The sequence below is a fragment of the Nothoprocta perdicaria genome, unplaced genomic scaffold, assembly GCF_003342845.1.
Source record: "Nothoprocta perdicaria isolate Ctin4 unplaced genomic scaffold, notPer1 scaffold_15, whole genome shotgun sequence".
Classification (NCBI taxonomy): Eukaryota; Metazoa; Chordata; class Aves; order Tinamiformes; family Tinamidae; genus Nothoprocta; species Nothoprocta perdicaria.
In genome coordinates, this window is record NW_020454649.1 from 6138118 (window position 1) to 6160981 (window position 22864).

Below are 22864 nucleotides of genomic sequence, written 5' to 3' on the forward strand. Positions count from 1 at the left end.
ATCTCATTTCTATAGACATGGATTGTAGAACACAAAATATATTGTACTAATGAAGCAGCAGCAGTAATCGTGGAAAAATTACTTTGTGCCTTAACTGGACCTTTAGTCCTATGGAATAATTCTTCATTAGTTAGGAACAGATTTAAGTGGAGTGAATGGAGTTGATGCAAGTTAAAATTTGCTTGAATGCATCATTATTTCATACCTTGAAAATAAGTTTAGTGAGCATGGAAGAAGCTTACAGGGTGAATAGCCAACACTGCAGTATCCTTGCAGGCATCTTAGGAATTTTGTCTGTGCTGCTTAATGCATGCGTTTCCTGTCAGTGCGCTGCAAGAAATACAGCCTCTGTTGACCGTGCTTGAGCTCGGGATCTGGGTTTGATCGTCAGTAAGTGCAGATTTTGATGAGTAAGCCTACACGACGGCCTGTCTCAGGTAGATTCTTGTAAAATACTCATTGAAAGAAAGGAGACGAACAAATCGGACAGCAGCTTGACATCAGTCAGGAATTGATGGGCTATCCTGAGCTCTTAGGCTGAAGAAGCTTTTGTGAAAAGGTTTGTTTTGAGAGAGAGAGGTTAGAACTTCATTGCAGTGCTCTCAGATTCATGAGGCAGGAATCTGTATATTTTACAGAATAAGGATGCTCCTCTGCAGTTCTTTGTTTGCCAGGGGAATTTTGTTCCTGAGTTCCTCTGGGATTAGTGGCCAAGCTGCTCCTTAAAGCACCAGTATTGCTTATACTGCTGTTGTCAATCAGCAAGATCAGTTTTCTCATGAATAATCTGCTGCTAACCAGTCTCTTAAGCATGTTAATCAGCAGGCATAGCATTGTTTCTGTATTACTTCATCTTCTGGGTAGATTTAGCTTTGTTCCTCAACCAGACCCTCCTTTTGGTACTAAAAATCCATGACAAATTTTATCAGAAAGCTGTATTTCTTATGAGCTGTTGCTCTGTTGCAGACCTTCCTAATATAATTAACTCAGATTCATAATACCTGTCACTGGCCATAGAAGTCATAAATTCTGAAATTTGGACAATGGACTTTGTGTGTTATAGAGGCTTATATTTCAAAAATGTTTGGGGCCATTACTTACTGTGTCAGAGTCTAATAGCATGCCAAGCTTTGCAAGGTTTTGATTATGGTATTTAGGTTATGTGGGAAGGAAAGAATACTGATTCCACATTTATTATATTAACTTCAGTCAACAGAAAAGCAACATTTTAGACTGGTGGTTGCAAGTGTGCTAAGTACTGTGTACAGCGAGGGCTATTGAACACTTTTCAACCAGCTTTGAACATACAACCTCTGTGCTCAAATAGAGTATGTGCACAATTGCAAGTTAGTTTTGTGCATAATTCTGTTTGAATGGGCCATTTGTTTATGCGGTATGTTTTTCAGATGCTGGTATTATAATAATGCTTGAAATATGTGGACATGAAGATGATAAAGTCGATCATAAGCCAAAAAAAAAAAAAAAAAAAGAAAAATCTAACTAAAAGCATTTGCTTCATAGACTGCTACTTGCTTTGAGCACTTCATTCTCAAACTGAGAGTCTCCATATCCTAGGAATGGAACTGGCATTTTCTCCATGCTCATGCTGTATCCTGGAGCATGAACCTTGTTTTGCAGTACTGGATTGGCTTTGCAAGTGGCTTCATTAGGTGAAGTAAGCTGGGACTTTTCAATCTTTTTCTCTTCATTGAGAACCAACCAAGGGTTGTTCAGGCGTGTGGCAAAATGCTTGTTCTGTTACCCAGAGACCAGGCCCTAAGGGGCTACACATGCTATAATCTCCACTGTCAGAGAGGTTTAATACTTCAAAATCTCTTCTAAACAAATTTTCTTAGTTACAAATAATTTATTTTTTCATGGGCTGATATGGTAAACTATATATGTGGGATGTCTTTCTTTTCCTGTAACTGAAGTTATTGAGTAGATCACTGCATATATTTTGAAGTAATAATCCTGGAGCTCGGAATTCCTTTTTTTTTTTTTTTTTTTTTAGATTGGGAATTTGGAGCAATGCAGCTGGATGGAGATCAAAAGTCTCAAAATCCGGGAGATACTACCCTCTGCTTTAGCAGCTAGACAAAAGATTCTGTGATTACAAATTATGCAAGTTTAGTCTAATATGACCTGCTCTGACAGTCTGACTGTTTAGGAAATTGCTTTCTGGATTATTTTCTAATCATGCTTTTATTGCATTTCTCGAACAGAATCTTTTGTACACTGCCATATATCACCCAGAGTTTTTCTTTTCTACATGTCAAACTTTTTTGACAGGATTTTCAGAACTACTGTGGCTAAAAGCAGGCATAGTTCATGAGAGATTCTTAAAACATTAAAAGGATAGATGAGACTGTACTTTTTTTTTTTATAGTAAATGCTTGGTCTAAAAAAAAAAAGTGTTGTGAATAACAAGCAGTCACAGTGGGACTTGCTTTACCTTTTTAAATGCTTTTCAATGCGGATGGCTTCACGTTAGGGAACCCATAGAACTGTTTCATGCTGGTGATTGCTGAGAGAGCTTGCATTGCACACATGCTTTCCTTTGGCCAAAAGGTGGCTCCAGGCAAACCCACCTGAAGGTCCTTTGTCCAGAAGAACAATTGCACCCCAGGTATGTTCTCTGAGATGAATAACTTTAGGCTTGACAATTCCAAGGGGAAAAGATTGGGGTCAGAGGCAGGAAGTCTGGCAGTGCTAAAATATTGAGTGCCAAAAGGGTAACATCTTTACTGAGGCCTCTGCAAGGAATTGCCATTTTGTTGCTTCTTTCTGTTCAAGATAAATAAAAACAGGATAATAGAAAACATCTTGACCCCATATCACAAGTTTTTCAGTGAGCACACGAGCTACTGGAATCACAGTAAAATTGCATTGGGACCAACTACCATCCTCTTCAGCAGGCTGGGAGGTTAATATGTCCCCTGCCAAAGACGGAAAAGAATCACAAGCTTATGTGTGAAGGCAAGTAGCAAGTCACTCATAGTTTGTAGTGCATAGGAACATACTTGAGCATAAATTAGGTGTTGTGTGTTTCCCTGGGGATGTGTGCTCTGCTTGTGGCCTGCAAATGGGCTTTCTGTTTTGCTTCAGGTTGCCTCTTTTGCCTGGTGTGCCCAGGCTAACAAGCTCCCTCCTGTGCAGAGCTCTGCTGCTTCTGTGCCAGGCTGCTGCTGCTGGGGTGGGGGGAAGCTTGGCAACAGAGTGAGGGGGGAAGCACGAGTTCTAGCGCCGTTCCCTCATCTCCTGCGTATGCACTTCCCCATGCTGAGCTAAGCACAGTCCAGCCCAGAGAGTTTCACAGTAAAGTGGAAAATGACAAGGAGAAATCATTACTATGACAACCCCATAGTGCACATAGGGAGCATATGACTCACTGCAGCTTTTTGAGTTCAGTCAGTCAAATTCATAAGCAGCTGGCCTTTTTGTTTTACTTTATGGATGAAATGGAGTAACAGGCCATTTATGCTCTGGAGGCTGCCTGATGTTTTTATAGGAAAAAGCCCAGCGTGTGTGCCTCTGCATGGCTCCTCTTTTAAGAGCATAAAAGGAAAAACGACATAAACAAGATCATAAGTTTGTATTTCTTGTTCCCCCTCACCATAAGTAACCCTTTTTGTATTTGGGGGAATCTGGAACCCTTTATTATAGTGTCTGACGGTGTGACTGGCATTAGGCAGCGGGGAGCAGGTGCCAGGCAAGGGGGTGGCTGCAGGCACTCTGCAAGAGGAGGCTCTCCGAGGAGATCTCTGTTTCTTTGTTATCTCTCTGTACAGTAGACTCTGTAGGCATTATGTGATGCAAATACAGGAGTGACTGCGGTGGGTTTTGTGCTGCCTGCTTTGTCTTGCCTGCGGGAGCCTCCATGTGGTACAGACCCCACACCATTCCTCCCTCTTTGAACAATTTTCCTTATTTGCTGCATCAAGGTAAGGGAGGAGCTGCTCCAAATCTCCAAAGCAGATGTATACAGATGCCTTACATAAGAGGCTATTGTAAGGACACACTGTTAGGGATGAGAGCACCTTAAACTCAGTCAAATTCAGGGAAGTATTCTGTGATTTTCAGGTGCACTTATGCATCCTAAGCCAAAAAGTATAGTTTTTGTTCTCTTTGGTTTTAACAACAAATAAGAACATAGAGAATGTTGTTGATTACTATTATGACTTGCTTTTCAGATGTCCTGGTTATTTGACATAGTGGTTGTTGTGGTCAATTTGCCATCAGAAACTATTCACCTCGAGATGCTAGTTGTAGATTTACTTTCTAGAGTAGAATAGTTTCACTCTGAATAAAGAACCCCATTAATATATTTGGATAAATTAAGTTTTGTATGTGATTTTTATCTCAGGTTGAAGATGGTAAACTTTAATCCAGTAATCCTTTAATCAGGAAGCTAATTCAGTTGTTTAATGAATTGTTGTTTAATGAAGTTGTTTTTGTATTCATGCTAGCACAGATATTCACAAAGAAGATTAAAACAATGGCTGTGAAAACTGCAGATCTGCCCCAAATATAAAAAGTTCAAAAGAAAAAAAAATTAAACTATGAGTAGAAAAATATGAATATGTGATCAGGTCAGGATTAATTCCTTGGGAGTGCACTGCTGACTTTCAGAGATATTTTGCAGCTTTTTAATGGTGATTGAATCCACCTTCTGCACAGCAGACAAGGAATCAAGGACATGTGACAGGATACCTTTTTTCAATGAAAAATTCTGCTGAGAGAGGTAAACTGAAGAAGCACATGCAGCATACATATCATCATGTTTGGGCAGGGTCTTGTACTCTGCTGTATCTGGCCAGACCTGCTGTCATAGCAGGTTCTGAGCTGCTCCTCTCCTGGATGCAGGCTGTGGAACAATTTTCAGGACAAATTTGAAACTAGGCTGGTTGTACATCGTCATGGATACTCTCCATTTTACTTTTTGGTAGCCCTCTGAAAACTAGTAAATGACTAAATGGAATTAGATTCAGAGGTAAAAGCATCAAAGAAGTTGTCATTCTATTACTTTCTTCTCGCTGGAGTTAGAAAAAATGGTATTTGAAAGTGATATAATTATCCTAGTTTGTTTAATACGTTTTTCTGTCTAATTTTTGACAGTCTTGTCTATGCAAATATGCTGACTTAATAATGAGAAGAAAAGGGAAACCTGAGATTACTAAAGGCTTTTAACATGGCATTTCACACCTTCAGGGTAAGGGGCACTGAGATGCTTATGCCAGTTAATCCTTCACTGAGTGCTCAATAGGATGCAAAATAGACTCCCAGTACAGTAGTCTAAAAGGAAATTATTTTCTCCATTTATTATTCTGAAAGTTAATGGGTTGTTTTTCAGCAAGTCTAGGATTCATCTGAAATTTATATACATAGCCCTTTTCATAAAGCAACTTAAATTCTGAATTATTCATAGCTTTCTCATTGCTTTCTGTGGTTGGTTGTCCTGGAAGGAAAGAAGCTAGAATTTATTCTGCAGGCACATTCACTTTATTGAATAATGGGAACGTTGCACTGGTAATTGAAGTTTTACTCATTACACTTACTCATTTATTTAATCTTTATCAGGAGAATGTTATTCAAGTCTGGTTGCTATTTGACACTGTAGTTGGTTATGAATTGTAAGCAGGAAAGAGGTCAAGTCTATTTATCTGATCTTGTGCCTGGCTCTCTATTAGGTTTCTGTAAGACTACTCCTGAAGGAAGGCTCAGACTGTTTTGAATAATTTTAACAGTCTGTGAAGCTTATGCTTTTACAATGCTCATGTCACAGAGCTGGAAAAAATACACAAGGGTTTCTGTCCCTGCTATTGGTTGTACCTTGCTATCGCAATTGTTGTTTTTTATTGCTTCATTAATAAAATTCTTAATGTGTTTCTGCCTCAAGTTAATTAAAACTAGTCGCTCAGAGGGCTGCTCTAGTTGTTCTGCTTAAAGTTAGCTCAATTTTTCTTTTGCAAAGTAACAGAGATTTATTCTTCTCGGAGAATACAGAGTCAGGTCTAAAATGCTTTGAAGAGAAGAGGGATTTCTCTTCCTTTTGCATAAAGCTTATAACGGAAAAGTCCCTGAATCCGAACAAATTAGCAAAGCATTAAATTCCAGCTTCAGACTGTCATCCGAGTCCTGTGGCTTTCCTAGGTGAGTTAACTTGTTATATGCATTAAGTATTGAAGGTTAAACAAAATCCACTGCAGTGCTTCAAGCTTACCTATACATTTGTCATCTATTTGGATGTTTAATACATGCAGAAACAGAATGGCTGGTGATGAGTAAGATCAAGGGCGGGTAGTTGTGCGATGTCATGTCTGTGTCAAGTTTAGTGCATGTTAATAATTCTTAAATTTGCATTTTGGCTACCCTGCAGAAAACTTCTATTTTGTAACAATAATTATTTAGCTTATATGGCTGTGCTCATGTAATGGTGCCCGTGGAAATTGGGTACTGTTTTTACTACTTGCTGATATTATTAATAGGGTGCCTTTAATTAGGTGCACCGAGAATTGATGCTGAGGCTGCAAATAATTATTCCTGAGTAACTATTCAGCATGAAAAGTTTAAAAGATGATAACCATATGTGAGCTTTTGTGGTAATATTTTAACCTTAAAAGCCTCATTTTGTATTTAAAAGAAGCTGTGAAGTATTACTTGTTTCTGTTTAAGTAAAATTCTTGCAGTGAGCATGAAGCTATGGAAGCAGACCAGATTTGATAACCTTAGAATATTAATCCTTTGTTTACCTGCAGAACAGGAGCATCCTGGCAGAGCACATTTTCTGCATCTTATCTCAGTTTTGCTTCAGACAAGATTTAGAGGCCGGCTCATTTCCTCTGCCTTCCCGTGAACAGATTCTATCTTTAACAAAAGGGTGGAGAAGCGCAGTATTTTCCATGTATCTGCTTTGATGGCTAACAAGGCTGTTCAGTGCTAGGAAGATGGGAGCTAAAATTATTTTCTTTGCCCCAAGCCTCTACTCTGAGCCAGGATTATCAAGGGATTTGGGGTAGGAAGAACATTGGGCATCATTTTTGAGATTTTTTTAAGAGGTCCGATCCTTAGAAAATGATGGATGTCTGGGTGCTGTATGCATTTTGAGGGCATCTTATGCTGTGTACGTTAGAGCATTTCTCGTGGTTTCAGCAAAGGTAAATTCACCTTGCAGCATAGTACTAGTCAGAGCTAGTCAGGCAAAAATAGAAATAAGACAACATGATGATTCATCTTTGAACCTTTTCGTATGAATCCCCATATTCTAGGGATGATTGTGTCAAGGGTTGATTTATTTTATTTCTAGGATTTAAATTCTGCCTTATTTTCATAGCACTCTCGAATAAAGGCTTGTAGTTTATCTTTTCAGAACCACAATTTGAGTTCTGAACTTACACTTTTAAGTAAACAAAAGAGGAAAAAAAAAAGGACAAAAAAGGTTTTGCAATAGGAGACAGATCTTGTATTTTAGTAGTTACCCTCTTCTGGCATTTTAAAGCTCTTCTAGCATTTCTTATCTGCTGAGATAGAAAGAGGAAAGAGAAACAAGAAGTACTTTCTAGATAGCCTGTTATTATGTGAGCAAATAACAGGAGAGAAAAGATTACGTCTGCCTTTGATCTTTTACATTGATTATGCTTTCTATCAAATAAGCAGTAAGAAGTTCCTGCTGCCATTGGTTTGCTTATCAGCTATATACCTGTGATTATATACAGCTCAGTGAAAGGCATTTGCAGCTGCAGAAAGCTCAGTAGAGGCCTGGGCCTTTATAAAGCTTGATTGTCTGTATGTGTGTGCATGTACCTGTCTGCATGCACATGAATATGAAAAAATACTATTTAAAGTAAATGCGTTTCAAGTCTCTTCTACTAAATCCATCTTACTAATAAAATTGTAATCCAGAAGACTCAAGCCAAAGCATTTTAGTAATTAATTCTTCTATAAAGCTTTCCTCTTGGGAATATACACTGAGATTGTAGGGAAGCAGGTTAACCTTTCATTAGTGATATCCTATCAAAATTGCATCTGCTGTATTTTGAAAATAAGCTTTTATAAAATGACATTTTAAAACATTTTAACAGAATTTAGTTTTGAAATGTCACTTCAAAATGTTTTCCTTTGATTGCATTCAAAAAATTGATGCAAAAAAAAATTCATATTATTTTTTATTTCAGTATTTCAAAGGGGATTTTAGGCCTTTAAATGCCTATCTTATACTTTTAGTTATTGTTAGGGCTTGATGGAGAGGAATGCATGTGCGTATGTATAATTTTCTGGGGTGCTAGTTTTAAGAGAGAAAAGTAGCTCATAAAGAGATATTTCCATTTTAAGTACTTGACTGTATTAAGTCTTTGTCAGTAGTTTGTCTTTTCCAAAGGGATAGAAAAAAATATTAGCTTTGTGATGATGAAAGCCAGAAAAGTTGCGCTGTTAGTGCAGGGGTATGTAAAGGTAGCAGAGTTAGCTCAAAGCTGTCACTTCTACAGGTTACAGTAGTGACTTCTGCATGTCAACATTTGCACTAACTAACCTACCAAGAAGCTTTCACTTCGGTGACTCTTCTGTATCCAAACCAGATTATTGTCTGGGAGAGTGCCAGGACACTTGGAGATGTTGATAGATGGAGACTGGTGATGTGGTACTAGCCATGGCAGCTTCTGCTGCCCCTTCTGCATTTCACCTCCTCTGCCGGAGGTTACTGCCCCAGCAGAGTGAGCAGAATTTCTGCTCCTCTGGAGCTCGGCCTTTCACTGAGGCTCTGTGGCTGAACTTGGATGGAGTCACGTGTGGGTACCTGCCACAATCCAGTGCGGGGGTAACCACTTCCTGCAAAGCGGCAAGAAGAACAGTTGGGAGCCTCATGTCCTTTGAAAGCAGTACTTTCAAAGTGCATCTTCAGTTGCTTGGGCAAAAATCTGTCCAGAATATAATTCTCAAAGTGCATTTACTGTTGACATTTTGTTGAGTTAATAAGGAATAAAAAGGAAAAGATATCTAAAGAAAAGAATCATGGGGGAGCAGGATAGGAAAAGTGAGCTGATGAAGGCAACTGCTGATGGCAAAGAGATGATGTAATCATACTCTAGTAAGTGACATTTATGGGTTATCAAATATCTGCAGAAAAATCTAAAAAAAAAAAAAAAATGAACCAATATTTTTCAGTTCTGCTGATCCCTGTTTTACAGGATCCAGTATGCTGTGTTTTATGCAAAAATTAGTATATGCTCTCGTTGTATAATGCAGATCTACTAATGAGCTGACTTTCAAATTATACAGCATGTACGTTTTTGATACATAACTATGCAGAGTGAGAGTTTTTTATTCTTCAGAATTTCAAATCTCCAGGAACTCTGGATTTCTTCACAACCTTGTCCCTAATTTATGTAGTCTCTTCCCCATAGAGATATATTCCTTATTAAATAAGATACAAGACCCAGAAAGATTCACATATACCTAGTTCCTTGGAGAGGATGAAATGAGAATAAGATAAGTGGAAGGATTTCTTTATCAAACTGAGTAACAGCCAGTCTAAATTAGCAGTTGGAAATGTTTTTCGAGAAACTTGCTGCTGTGAGTTTTTGGCAGTCTGAGTGAGTTGTTGGCAGTCTGGATGGTTACTGCTCATAGCCAGTAATGACAGCAGGAATTTGAGAATACTTGTCGTGAACAAAACAAAGAATATCCCAACCCACCTGCTAGAGAAGAATGCAAAAGCACATGGGCCTATTCTGTCTTCATTCTTTCTGACTTTACCCGTTTTCTTCCTTTTTCATTTCCATTTTATTTCATGATAACATAAATTTCCTTTTTTTTTGTTGTTCTTAAATAATCTTCTTTAAGATTATTTATAACTTTAAGATTATTAGGAGAAGAATACAGAAGATCACATTCAGTGGTTTTGAGTAGTGTCCTCCATGGGTGAGGGAGCTGCAGAGCATTGGATAAGCTGCTGTGCAGGTTGTGGGTTGAGTTCCTTCCTTCTTGGCCATTTCTCAGCAGAAACACACAAAGAGCATAAAAATAAGTGATATATTCAATTAGAAAAACCTTCAATAGATGTCATGAATTCTGATCATTCTGGCAGTATGTTCTTCTGATGTCATGAAATTTCTTGTGACGAAGACCTTGGTATCTTTAAAGGAACTGTAGTTACTAGAAGAGGTGGATCAAATGTAAACCAGTGATCTAATACTATTGAAATCAATAGAATTAGTCATGGTCTCCAAACATCTGCATATATTTCAGTGCTTTCTTTTGTTAGGATCAGGAATACTAATGAAATAACAGCTGTAAGAGATACAGGAAACAGGTGCTAAGTCTTGGAAGCTGAAACCTATAGAATACACAGGAAAGCCTTTGAAAAAGCAACACAAAATTTGGGCTGCTATTTGTATTGTATTGTTTTGTCCCTACATAAATTCCCCAAATATTTGGCCCATATAAATATGCCTTATAGTGAAAATTTGGAAAAGGAAGAAGTAAAATTCACTTAATATTGCATATTCTAAACTCTAAGGTCTGAAACTTCCCAACATTGCATATAAAATATTTAGTTCAAATTGATTGCACTGCGGTCTGTTTGATGGATCTTTGAAATTGAGTATATATAGCCTATGTTTTGTATTAAATTAGATATATGTATGCTTTTTCTTCTGGAATAGCTTTCAAAGGAAATGGTTATGTTCTTGTTTAAATATACAAATTGGATTTTGGGTCCATTCAATATGAAGAAATTAGTGCTGCCCTAGTAGTCATAGAAACTGCAGCTAAGAACATACTGTTGAATATAACCATCTGCAGAAAATCTGAATGCTGAATGCAGTTTTCTTATATTCCTAACTACATATGAAGTTAATACAGGAAAAAAATCAGGAAACAGCAACAACAACAACAAAATTTTATGTTAATTTTCAATTACAGGAGGGCAACAGGGAAGCAGTTATTAGGACTTAAGTAAAAGACTTCTGTATTTGCTGTGCGACCTCTCACAATTGGCTATTGTAATATATTGTCTGTAATGTAATGTAGTCTGTAATGTAATGTCATGTAATAACATGAGCAAAAAACTTTGATTTTTGAACATACTATCCTTAATGCCTTAAACAGAAAGGTTGTAAATACTCTTCTGCAATTAGATGAAAACCTCTATAATGAGCATATAGTCTTTTCTAGAGTCCACTTAAGTATGTGAATTAGTTGTTCTATGTTATGCACCTACAAGGACTCTAAAAAGACATTAGTGTCTGTGTGAAATATGTAAACAGGGATATGTCAAATATGTACTTGCAAATATTGTAGCCACAGGTACTAATGAAGTAATTGCATGTGGAAATAAGTCATCTGTTTATGTAAAAATACCTGTTCTTACTTGTATGATTGACAGTGAAGGATTATGCATACGAGTCAAACTTACTAAATAACTGCTTATCCAATCACTAATTTAACATCACTTTTCTTTTTTGCAATGTATGTAGGAGGGCAGTGTTGTCTTGAAATTAATAGTCTTTCAATATTATTTAACAGGATTTAGAGAAAAGTTCTGGTTTGCAAGCTTTTCAGTTTATAGTAGATATTACTGTATTTGAGCTGCCTTTGAGCATAGACCCTTGTCTGCCAACATCACAGCTCCGGCCTGTCCCCAGCCCTGCCCCTTGCTGACCCTGACCAGCGGCCTGGACCTGACTCACTACTTCGCAAGCACAAAGTATCTGACTGTTGGTCAAACCTGTTGCTGTCACCAGACCTGCTCTGCTCTCCTTGCTTGAATGCTGTGGGACTTGGCTCTTGGTGGTGCCTTGCACTGCCCCTGCCTGCAGTCAGTGTCCTCCCTGGCTTTCCCTCAGGCTGCTCTTGATAGCTGTTTTAGGACTGCTTGGCATATCAATCTGAAAGGTCCTCAGAAGCCAGGTTGAACTACCCGGGTTCTTTCCTCGTATCATCCAGTAATTCCCAAAGATCTGTGGCGTCGCTGACTTATATCAGAAGTGTGTTCTGAAAGGAATGTCTCCTTGCATCTGAACCAGCGTCCAAAATGTCAAAATAATTGATACTGGAGTGGAAAACAGAAAAAAAGAGCCTTGTTACTGGCCATAGTATGTGTTTAGAGTGAGATCTGGCTCTAGAAGAAAATAGATTTTTGTTTAGTTTAACAGCAGAGTTTGATTTCAGGTAAATATTTCACTGCCAGTAAGGTCTGCAGTACTTTGGGAGACCCACTGCTATCAACTGGGCAATTACGAGCATTGTTTAATGACACTGCTGAGACTACAGCAAAATTATTTATATGTTATGAGCTTGTCAGGAAAAGAAAAACCTACCCAAGGCAATTTACTGGTAAAGTGAAGGAAAGTGTGGAAAGGCCCTTCCACATCTGTATTTGCTTCATTTGCCAAAATCTTGGGCCAAAACTAAAGCAACACTAAATACTGTAAAGGATTACTTTTCTGTTTCCAGCAAACTTGAACTGTAAAATTTCACTGCCTTATCAAGGAGCATGGTACACCATCTATCTGCTTCTGAGAATAGTAGCAGGAGAATTTTAATTGCTGTCTGGGTTATCTGAAAAAAAATTCCTTGCCAGGAATCCTTTCTAGAAATACAATTTAGAGCTAGGCAAATAAGTGTCAGGGCTATTAATTTCTCCCTCTCCTTCTGATATTTCATGAAATGAGAACTGTATACGCTTTTTATCTTACAAATCATTTATTTCAGAGGTTATCTTTGGAAAGTGATCTAGAATACAGAGTAGCCCTCTCTTCATGCATTAATCCTCTCTCTAAGGATTAAACCTCTCATGATCACAGACGGGCTATTGCTGTACCAGCAAAATAATGTGCTCACACGTTGCATTTACCGGTGCAGGCAGATACAAGAGTCAGCTCTTTCTGATGGTCTGCTCTTTTGTCAACAATGTAAAATTCAGCTGTGATTCCTGTCAGTGATGGTCTGAGAGCAGTTAGGTCTTCATGAATAAAAGAATTGTGAAAAATCCTAATAGATTATTATGAAAGTAGTCTCTACTACTCAAGCATCTTTTTCACAGCTAGCAATAAAATGCGGTGTATAGCTAGACCGTGTTAGGAGGGCTTGGATGAGATGACTTTGTATTACTTGAAATCTGCAACTGGTTCATATAGACTGGAAAGGATATGGTTTTTCCAGTATCTATAGAATATTTTTCTGCAATGGTTGCTGTAATTACTGTAAGTTCCATAATTAATCGTGAAAACCGTATTACTTTAAATGTTCTTTTGACCAAAGAGGGGTTCACAATTTACCAGCAGAGACATTTCAAGTGAAATTTCAAACAAAAAGCGTGTTTGCATAATGAAATATATGTTACCTTTATGTAGGAATAAAGATTTTTCAAATCAGCTATAAGCAAGTTTTAAAATGCCTTTCTAATTTCCAAGAGGAGGTGAAGGAGTAATGGAAGCAAAATCTTCCATTTTGCTGCTTTAATTCAGACAATGAAGAGGATAATGGACTTGTGTATCACACAATTGACAACCTGGTGTTCAGACAGATTTCTGAACACTAATCTAAGGCACTATTAAGAGGTGATGTAAAACTTGCCTAGTTGAGACTGTTTAAAGACTGTTGCAGTTGGAAGGTGTTTCCATAGACTAGGATATGTGCACATGCTGTTCTTGAGGTGAAGAACTCTTCTGAATGCCAAGTGATATAAAGTAGATCATAAAGATGAATTGCATCAGGCATTTACTATACACAGGATTTATGGAACAGTGGGTGCCCAGAACAGCGGCCTCACGTATTTTTCTTCCTCAAGTACTGCGTGTCACTGCTTTATGTTCTGTGTAGAAAAAGAGGTCTAGGACTTAACATTTCCTAGTGCTGTAGACCCACAGTTTGCTTTTCAGATGCAACATTAAATCATGCCAGTTCTCTGTGGTGCTAAATATTTGTTATAATCTCATTTTTAAGAGTAGAAAGGTTCAATCTCTCTTTGGAGAGCAAAAGGGAGAATGACTTAGCCAAAATCACAGTAAGAAGCTGGTCAATCAGCACAGAATACCGATTTATAACTTTCTATTTCCTCTAAGTAGATGCTCACAGCTCACAGCTATATAAAATTGGTGTTTTAGTCCATAAATATCCTATACAGGATAGCATAAAAATTTAATTTACACTTTAAGAGTAAGAATGTATCTGATGCAAAATCACTTAATTCTAGGGTTTTTTTTTTTTAAATGTTAATGTTTTCTTTTTAAGGAAGATGGCATAGCTAATTAGCTTGAAAATAGACATTTTTGATGGATTTTGTCAATTATCTAAGCTGCAATTAGGGAATTCAGCAGAATGTTACTGATATAAGCAAATATAAGCAATTTTTCTAGAAGGAATGTATTTGACCTGAGGGCTTCATTTCTAGGTGCCATTTAAGAAATTACTTTAAATGTATGTTAATTACTTCAAATATTTTAATAGTTTGAGTCTTTGATTGCTCTGAGATTTTTATTTTTCCTGTGGTATAGTGTCATGTTGAATTATCTTAACTATGGAGCACACATAGCATAAACAGATCTGTAACATATTTCAGACATTAAAAATGCCATAGTATAATGTGTTCATTGGTCAATTTTCATAGACCAATAACTATAACTCCTTTGGTTTAAGAGGGAGGAAATATTTCCATCTTTTTGGGTTTCTAACTTTAGGGAAGTATATTTATTACTCTTATTTTTGATTGAAATGTCATGAAGCCACCCAATGCCTCTGTGTGCCTTTCATGTAGTTTTTATTATTAGCGTAAGTCTAATATGTTATTTATGTCTGGAGTCACTCTCCAGAAACACCTATCCTTCATTGGGTATTTAGCAGCTAGCCTCTTATCTGTATTAATACTGTATATAATAGATGGATTCTTAACATTATATAGTAGAATATTCTCTTCAGATTCTGCTTCTTTGGGATATACATTCTTATGAGGGCTTTTTTGAAAGGAAATCTAGAAAGAGAGTGAGTGAAGAGTAGGAAAAAAAAAAAATGGAATCTTCACTAAGAAAATACTAAAGAGAAATTGTTCCACTTCAATCTGCTTTTCATGAAGGGCAGCACCTTAGAGAAATCTTAGCAGCTGAGGGAATCTTAAACCCAGTGAAGCAGGATGCTATAAAATCGTTCTCAGGTTAAAAAGAGGAGCCTTATAATATTGGAATTTCAGTGAAGCAAGTTTGCTTTAGGTTAACATTGAATAATTTTGGATCAAGAACATAAAAATCCTCACTCTCCACTGACATAATTGTTGATATTGTAATTTCTCTTTTCTTGCTGTGTGGTATATGGGGGAGTGTTTGGGTTTTTGTTTGCTTAACTCTCTCATTTTTATATCACTGAAACGCCGTTGGGGCCTCTTCTTACTGATGATGTGTACACGACTCATGGGAGTAACGCCTGCAGGAGCCTCCTGCACTGAGATAGCTGCACAACTGGTTGTGGACCTAAAAAACAGATATACTTCTGGCGTGTCTCATGCTCAAAATGTGTGACATTACACAGGCTTTATATTCAGAAGTAAGAAGTGGCTATTACCAGCAGAAGGAATATTAAAAATGGGGATGAGTAGGTTGACAGTTGTTCAAGGACATTTGATTTAGCTGTGTCAGAGCAGATTAGGCTGTTCAGAATAGAGAACTGACCATCAGTTGAATTAGTGATCCTCCCTCTGTTTTATTTCTCTTACCGAATGGCCTGGGGCTGGGGGGAAACTGTGTTGCTGCTGTAGAATTCAGAAATATGCTGCCTATAAATTGTCCAGTTAAGACTTAAGTGTGTAAAATTTCTACTTCAAGCTTGTAGTTCCCTCCTGTCCTTTTTCTTCTCCTTGTGCTCTCATTAAAGCTATAAAAATCTTTATGTCATTTTCCAAACACAGAATAGGTTATGTTTCTTCTGGATCATTTCAGGCAGCTGATTTACAGTGTGGCTTCAGAAGCAGCTGTGTTGGTGCACCTAAAAGGAGGAGGGAAGTGATGTGTAGCATGAAGAGTGAGTAGCTGGGCACAGGGGAAGCAGGGACTTCTTCGCCTCAACTCCAGACACTGAAATCAGTTGGGATTTCAGTGTCTGGAGTTGAGACTTCTTGTAGGTCACTTGATTTGACATTGCATCTCTTTAATGTATAAATGAGGGAGTGATGAACCTGACCCGTATCCTTCCCTTCCTCATATGGACAGTGACCTCTTCAAGGTAGGACTCCGTCTCACCGTGTTCTTAGGAGCTACTGGAGACCCTCTTATCTGGAACTCCTCTTTAACAGATCCGTTAAGAAAGTTATATGGGCTGATAAGCATTTGGGAAATGTTAAGCATAATTTTAAAAAATTCTGTTTATATTATTATTGTAGCTTTGTAGTTTTGGGTTATATTAAAAAGAAATAAAAGAGAAGCTCTTTTTCAATTCCATTTCTATGGGAAAATATCATGTAACTGCCTAATTATACCTTTAATTTTTTACTTTCCATTACCATTTTCAACTTGAGTTATTTTGAATGATGTCTCCTTCATATCTGTGCTTAAGAAAAAACACAGTAGTTCAACAGAAGCTAGGACTTACAAATAATGTCTCTGATTTTCTTGTACCATTTTCTTTCAAGTGTCACAGGACAATCATTTGATTACTGCTTGTCTGGGCATAATGTATCAGGATCTAGGCTGTTTTTCTGCCTTTCATTGATCCCTGATCAAAAAGTGCTGCAAGTAGAGAAATTTCTCTAAATATTTTTATTCCACTTATTTTAGTTGAATGGTTTGAGGCTTGATGCTGTCAAAGCTAAGTGGATTAGCTTAGACAAACCTTTGTTTTTATCAGCAGATAAGAAGGCCAACAATTCAGTTAAAGGAGAATGGTGACTGCAGTTTAACTGCATTTTGCAGGCAATGAAAATTTTTTGGATGTAACTATGAGTTTGAAAATCAATTGAAAGAAAAATTAAAACACTTCTTCATTTACTTTATTGTTGGTGGAGCAATTATTCCCTATCAGAGCTCAAGAGAAAAAGAAAATCCTCCACAAATGTATGCATTTGAAATTAAACATGAATTTTAAATTAACAAACATCTAGATGCTTAAATAGTACAAAACTGATTAGAAGGTACCATTCTTAGCCTGCATGAGTGAATGCTTGTCAGAAATGACTAGTGTGTTTCTTCTGTAACCTGCATGTTGTTGTTAAGCAGTGAAATGAGAGAGGTGAAATAATACAGATCACCTGTAAATTAGTGTAGACAGGAAATGCTTTCCACATTCGGGGAGTATTTTCAGGATGCAAAAATATTTCTTATTCTGCATCAGGCTGAGACTTTCCACGTGAGGGAGAGGGGGATTGTTAGATTGTGGTGCAGGAGGGATTTGAACTCCAGGCTTCAAGAGGAATAATAGCCAATAATGCAGAAAAGGATCAATTGTGAAACAGTAATATGATAAATATGCTTAATTTTCAGCAATTGCTTATAATCCTATGGCTTTCTATAAATATTAATAGGCAGACTATAAGCTGGCCCCTTACTGTTCTTGAGTCTAATTAATGTGAGCAATATGTTCAGTGTGTTAACCGAAAAGATTTTAAGAACAAGAACTGTTCTATGTAGGAGCTGGGAAGGAGGGCACAGAAGTGGAGGGCCAAGGCTCACTTTAGGTTTTCTTGTGGTTTACAGAATTTAGAGAGGCCGTAGGAATAAGTCAAGCCTCCGTAGATCTTCTCCATGACAGCTGTCTGTCATGAGACTGCATCTTTTGGATTGGATGGTGACAGAAATAAGAGGTTGCTCAAATGCTGGAAGTGGCTCTAGGAACATGACAAAACCAGAAACCAAACAAAACTTCATGGAATATTTCACAGCTTCTTCACTCTTTTAAATGCTCTTTTAGAGGACTATTAGGGCAATCTTATCAAGCAGTGAACTTTCTGCGGAGAGGATATTGCAGACTGCAAACTAACAAGCAAGGCCTGTGTTCTGAAAAAGTAATCTCTTCATTCCCAATAGGAATGAATAGAATTTTTCCCATAAATATGTTTTACAGTTTGTCAGTTGCCTTTTCATGAAAAATAGTAGCATTTTAAACATCTTATTTCCTGTAGTAATAATTGAAAATAAGTATATAGTTGTTATTCCAACAGACATTGTATGATTCAATGAAAGTCGTAGTTACTTTTTTTCACTGTTGTTTCTGCCTTTAAAATAACAGTCCAGGACATAATTATGAAATCAGTATTCATAGAAAAATAAAGTAGTTGGAATGCAGTGGCAGTGTTTCACACACATCTTGTTTTGAAAGCTGTTTCCCTTGATACATCAATTAATCTGTCAGCATAGTTTGAGAGTACTTGGAGCAGTCGTAGTCAAGTGTATGCCGGTCCTGGGAGTCGCTTTCTTCTGCTGAGGAAGATACAACTTTGTAAACCTGTCAGCTCATTATTACTGTCTTCGGGTGCAGGAAACCCATGGCTTGGCATCTGCAGCTGCATGTTTTATTGTTTGGTTGTACCTCGCACCAGGGTTCCCTGGTTCTTGGCTGTCAGTTTGATTAAAGTAGATAAGACAGGGAATGATAAATCTCATATCAATCATAGCTTACAGACTGAAAGTGAGGGGAAAACTGTGAACTGTTCTGAGATGTTCAGAAGGCATATGCCAAACTGATTTAGCAGTAGCATGCATGGATATGAGCACAAACACGTTTTCACTTTGTTCCTTTTTGCTTCAAAATACGTTGTGTAAGCTATTATAGGATAGTGAAGAGTCTTTGAACTTAAAAGACTTTTTAGGGGAGGAAAATGTGTTTATAAGGAGGACTGAACTAAAACTTGCCCTCGGATCTCTTGATATCATTATTTTGAATTAATATCTTGGAATATAATGTCTGAGTCCAGAGGAGAGGGGTGGCACATGGATGAAGTGACACACAGCTGATATCAATGCTCATTGGCTAAAGATGGGCCCTTGTTAGCTCTACTTTTGTATGTGCTTTATTATACTTCCTTCCATTGGACTTGAAATATCACTTACATGTGCTATTTTACATTCTTACCTGAGCAGTTTAAGAATTTAGAACAGAAGCAATTTTAAAAGTCTCCTGAAGTCAAAAGGAGTTGCCTCCTGAACATCTGAAGGCACTTCTCTTCAGAAAATGTTGTTTTCAGGTCAGATGTCCTCTTCTGCTCCTCCGTCATTTTCACTTCAGAGGCATCTGAAATCAGTCTTTTCAGTTCATTGCTGGAAACATTCAGTATTCCCTTCATTATTTCTAATAAATGTTATGATGAACATTTTTTAAGCGACGTGTGACAGAGGTTTAGGATGAAGAACAGTTATTGCATATTTAACTCTTATGTCATATCATAATAGTTTTTACATTCCACATGCAGTAGTAGAAGAACATGCAGTCCTGCAAGTCATTGTTTATATATACAACTTTATGCAGTTAAGCAGTCAGGATCACCAAAGTGGGTCTACAGCATTAATCAAAATGCCTGGCTTACATCTAGGTAATCAGCTCTTAATAAGGGTGGCTCTTTATAGAGTGGTTCTCTTTGGAATTAGTGTGCATTCTGCTTAGAGCAAATGGCTCTCTCTGTAAAGAAATCTGTATCAGAAATTAACATGTGGAAAGTAGCTTCAAGCATTTCTATTTCCTTAGGGATCTAAGGAAATAGAGTCTCTCTCTAAGGAGAGACTAGATCTTGGTCTATCTGCTTTTCTTTTTTTTATATTCATTTAAATGAAAAGAAAATAAGTATTTATTGCATGTCTTCACAAGTTTTCATGTATTTTCAGTATATAAAGAATAATGCAGCCTATGCTCCATAGGGCCCCATGCCTTATAGGGAACGTGTGTAATGTTACAGATGCCAGTTAGCTCAGAAAAGGAGATGAACCCTGCGAGGAGAAACTACTTTAATGGGTGGGATGAATAATGAGTGTTACAGCTAGATGTCTCAGAACTGCTTCCAGGTCAGGGGGCTCCATCATTAAGCACCAGGTAGGTAAGGAAGAGTTTTCACCATTTAATAGATACAATCTAAAAGATGAGACAGAGCAGATAAAAGAAATGAGTAGGGAAAAGAAAAAGTAATCAAACTAGCTGCATATCTTAACATAAATAAGATAGATTCATAGTTCTTCACACACCATCACCTATGAGTAAAACAGCACTGCTTGTTCAGTTTAGGTAACTAGTTGACATCTCTTCAGACATTAAACTGAACTTCACGGGACATCTTTCTCTGAAATACGTCCCTTAGCTTACATTTTCAAGCTTTTCTCTGTTCCCAGTATACAAGTTGCTGACTTTCAAATGTAAAAAGTAATGACTGGGGAGTTTTTTTGCATTAGCTTTCCTTTCCTTATAAATAGGAACACATGAGAGTGACAGATATTTCAGTGCTGAGCCATGTATTGTGACAATATGAAATAACAGTTTTTGAAGTGATTGCATCCAAGAAATTCTTCTAGAGATACATAATACTCTCCTAATAAGAGAAAAATTTGAATGATGTTCAGTGTTTTATAAGCATACCATTTTTAATATATAAAAGCTAGTTTTCATTTGAGTGGAGATTTATATCCTTATTTAAGGTATTTAATGTTAATTAGCCACAAGACTTCAAAAAAAGTTGGAACTAGACTTGCTTTGGAAATTCTTTGTCCATATTAAAACATACTAAGGAGAGAAATGATTTGTGAATTTTGTTCAAAATATCTAATTTCTTCGGACCCAATACTTCAAATAGTGTCACTTGAATCAACAGGATGCTTTTTCCTGTTACGAAAGGAATATCCTGTGAGTCACTTTCTTTTTAAACTTATTTCATACTTTTCTTCCTCATTTCTTACCTCAGAGAAGGAAGGAGTTCTTTGGCTGCTCTTGCAATTCAGCTTTCCTCTATAAACTGTCTTTTCTCGATGGCAATGTGTGTTAAGAGTAGTTAGGTTTTGGCAAGTATCAGATAGCTGTATTTTTGATAAACTCTAATGCAAAGCTATAAAAACATTCCTAGGGCATTAACCTTCTTTTATCCTGGTTGCAAGTCTTGCCTGTGAGGTCCATAGAATTGCATGAATTTTCTACATTTAGTACTTTGTGTATTTTCTGTGGTGCTCTCTTGCAACTTTGGTGTATTGGAGTGGCCTGTCAATCTCCCCTTGGGAGATCTAGAGAAGATTTATGTGTGGACAGTTCTTATTCATGTCAGCTGAGGGGCGTGGGGGACACACACCCAATTCTTTCTAGTTCTGATTCAAGTCAAGCAATGCTAATTCAAAGTTCAGAATGAATTTTCCATATAGTTAGTTTTATGAGGGAGTAGCATGGCAATAATTATTGTTGTTCTTGCATTAACATGTACATTCAGTACACAAGAATTATTATGTGGTTATGTGCATAGAAATAACCTAATGTTACAGAGATCATGCTTTTTTGGTTCTGTTTTGTGCAAGATTGCAAATGGTAATGTTAATTAAAATGCATCAACGTCAAATTTTATTCCTGTTAAATTTTATGGAATTAATTTCCTCAGATTTATAAATTAGATCTGTGGAAGTATAATTTCCAGACTCTTTGCTCTTTCAAAAATGTCATAAGCCTTGCAGAAAGGTTCTAAGCTTCATTAAAACCATTGGAACTAAGCAATAAATAACATTAAGTATATCTGAAAGATGAAGCCTTGTAACTTTTTTATAAAGAAAATAACATAACGCCTGAATGAAATGCTGTGCTGAGTCATGATTGTTGATTTCAGTGGGACAATCTGCATGCTTCAACTTGCTGCACCAAGGTCTAAAAACCAGGAGGTGAATGAACATTTGAAGCTTGAAGACCTTAATCTAACAGGCAAACATTTCTCAGGTAAGAGAAATACATGTGAAATACATTTTTTCTCTTAAAGCTCACTACTTTAGTTGCTTTTGACCACTCATAAATTATTTCAGAAATAAATTTTCGTATTTATTTATGGCCTGAATAAGCCTTGTAAAAAAAAAAAAAAAAAAAAAAAAAAAAAAAACAAAAAAAAACAAAAAAAAAAAACAGCCATTAGTTTTAGATTTCAGGCTCTGAGGTTCAAGAGAATTCTTGGCCTGGGAAGCTTGTCTATCCTGTATCATTTCTTGCTGCAGCAGTATTGAGACTTAGGCTCTGCTCTGTATGTATCTGGCTTTGCTGGAGGTTCTCTCTATTATTCCAGACACAATTTTCTCAGACTTTATCCTTTTATTGTTATAACTTTGCTGCAATTTATTTTCTATTGCAGTTACGCAGATGTATTCTATATGAATTTCTTCAGCAGGACAGCCAGTTTGAGCCAAAGTATACTTAGGCAGACAGTTGGCTTCGGTTTTCTTGGAAGAGTTCAAAGAAGATTATGCTAAGCAATAAAAGCTTTAGGCTGTGAATAATTTGAATTTTCTACATTGGTTAGAGAAAGTGATTATATTAACCAGTGAATTGTAGGAAGAATTTCACTGAATTAATTTAAAAATACAGTACAATATTAATATAAAAATACGATATTGTGTGTGTAGCTATGGAAAAAAGTTAACTCAAAAATTAGTTTAGGCTAAACATTTTCCAAAAGAAGGAATATCATCTATGTTATGTTACCATGCTGCACAAATTGGACAGCAGAATAAAAGTGCCAAAATAGGCCAAAAATAAATACCATTCTTGAAACATTCAATCACTAGCTTTTGGGCTTCACCTTCTAGTTTGGGGGAGAGAAAGGTGCTGATTAAAGCACTACCTTATTACTGAAGATGTTTGAAATTTAAATTCCCAATTATTCCAGTGATTTTGGATGCATCTCTTATTCTCTGTGTGCCCCAAACCCCCCCCCCCCCCCCAAAAA

At 37.0% G+C, this 22864-nt stretch overlaps 1 long non-coding RNA gene across 1 annotated transcript in view; it reads left to right on the top strand.

Annotated features, from left to right (window-relative positions):
- LOC112943470 overlaps positions 1-22864 on the top strand; it is a 73207-nt gene that overhangs the window by 45504 nt on the left and 4839 nt on the right. Inside the window, exon 2 of the long non-coding RNA XR_003248596.1 lies at positions 21761-21867. This is a non-coding gene — a long non-coding RNA (uncharacterized LOC112943470). The remainder of the gene's footprint in view (positions 1-21760; positions 21868-22864) is intronic.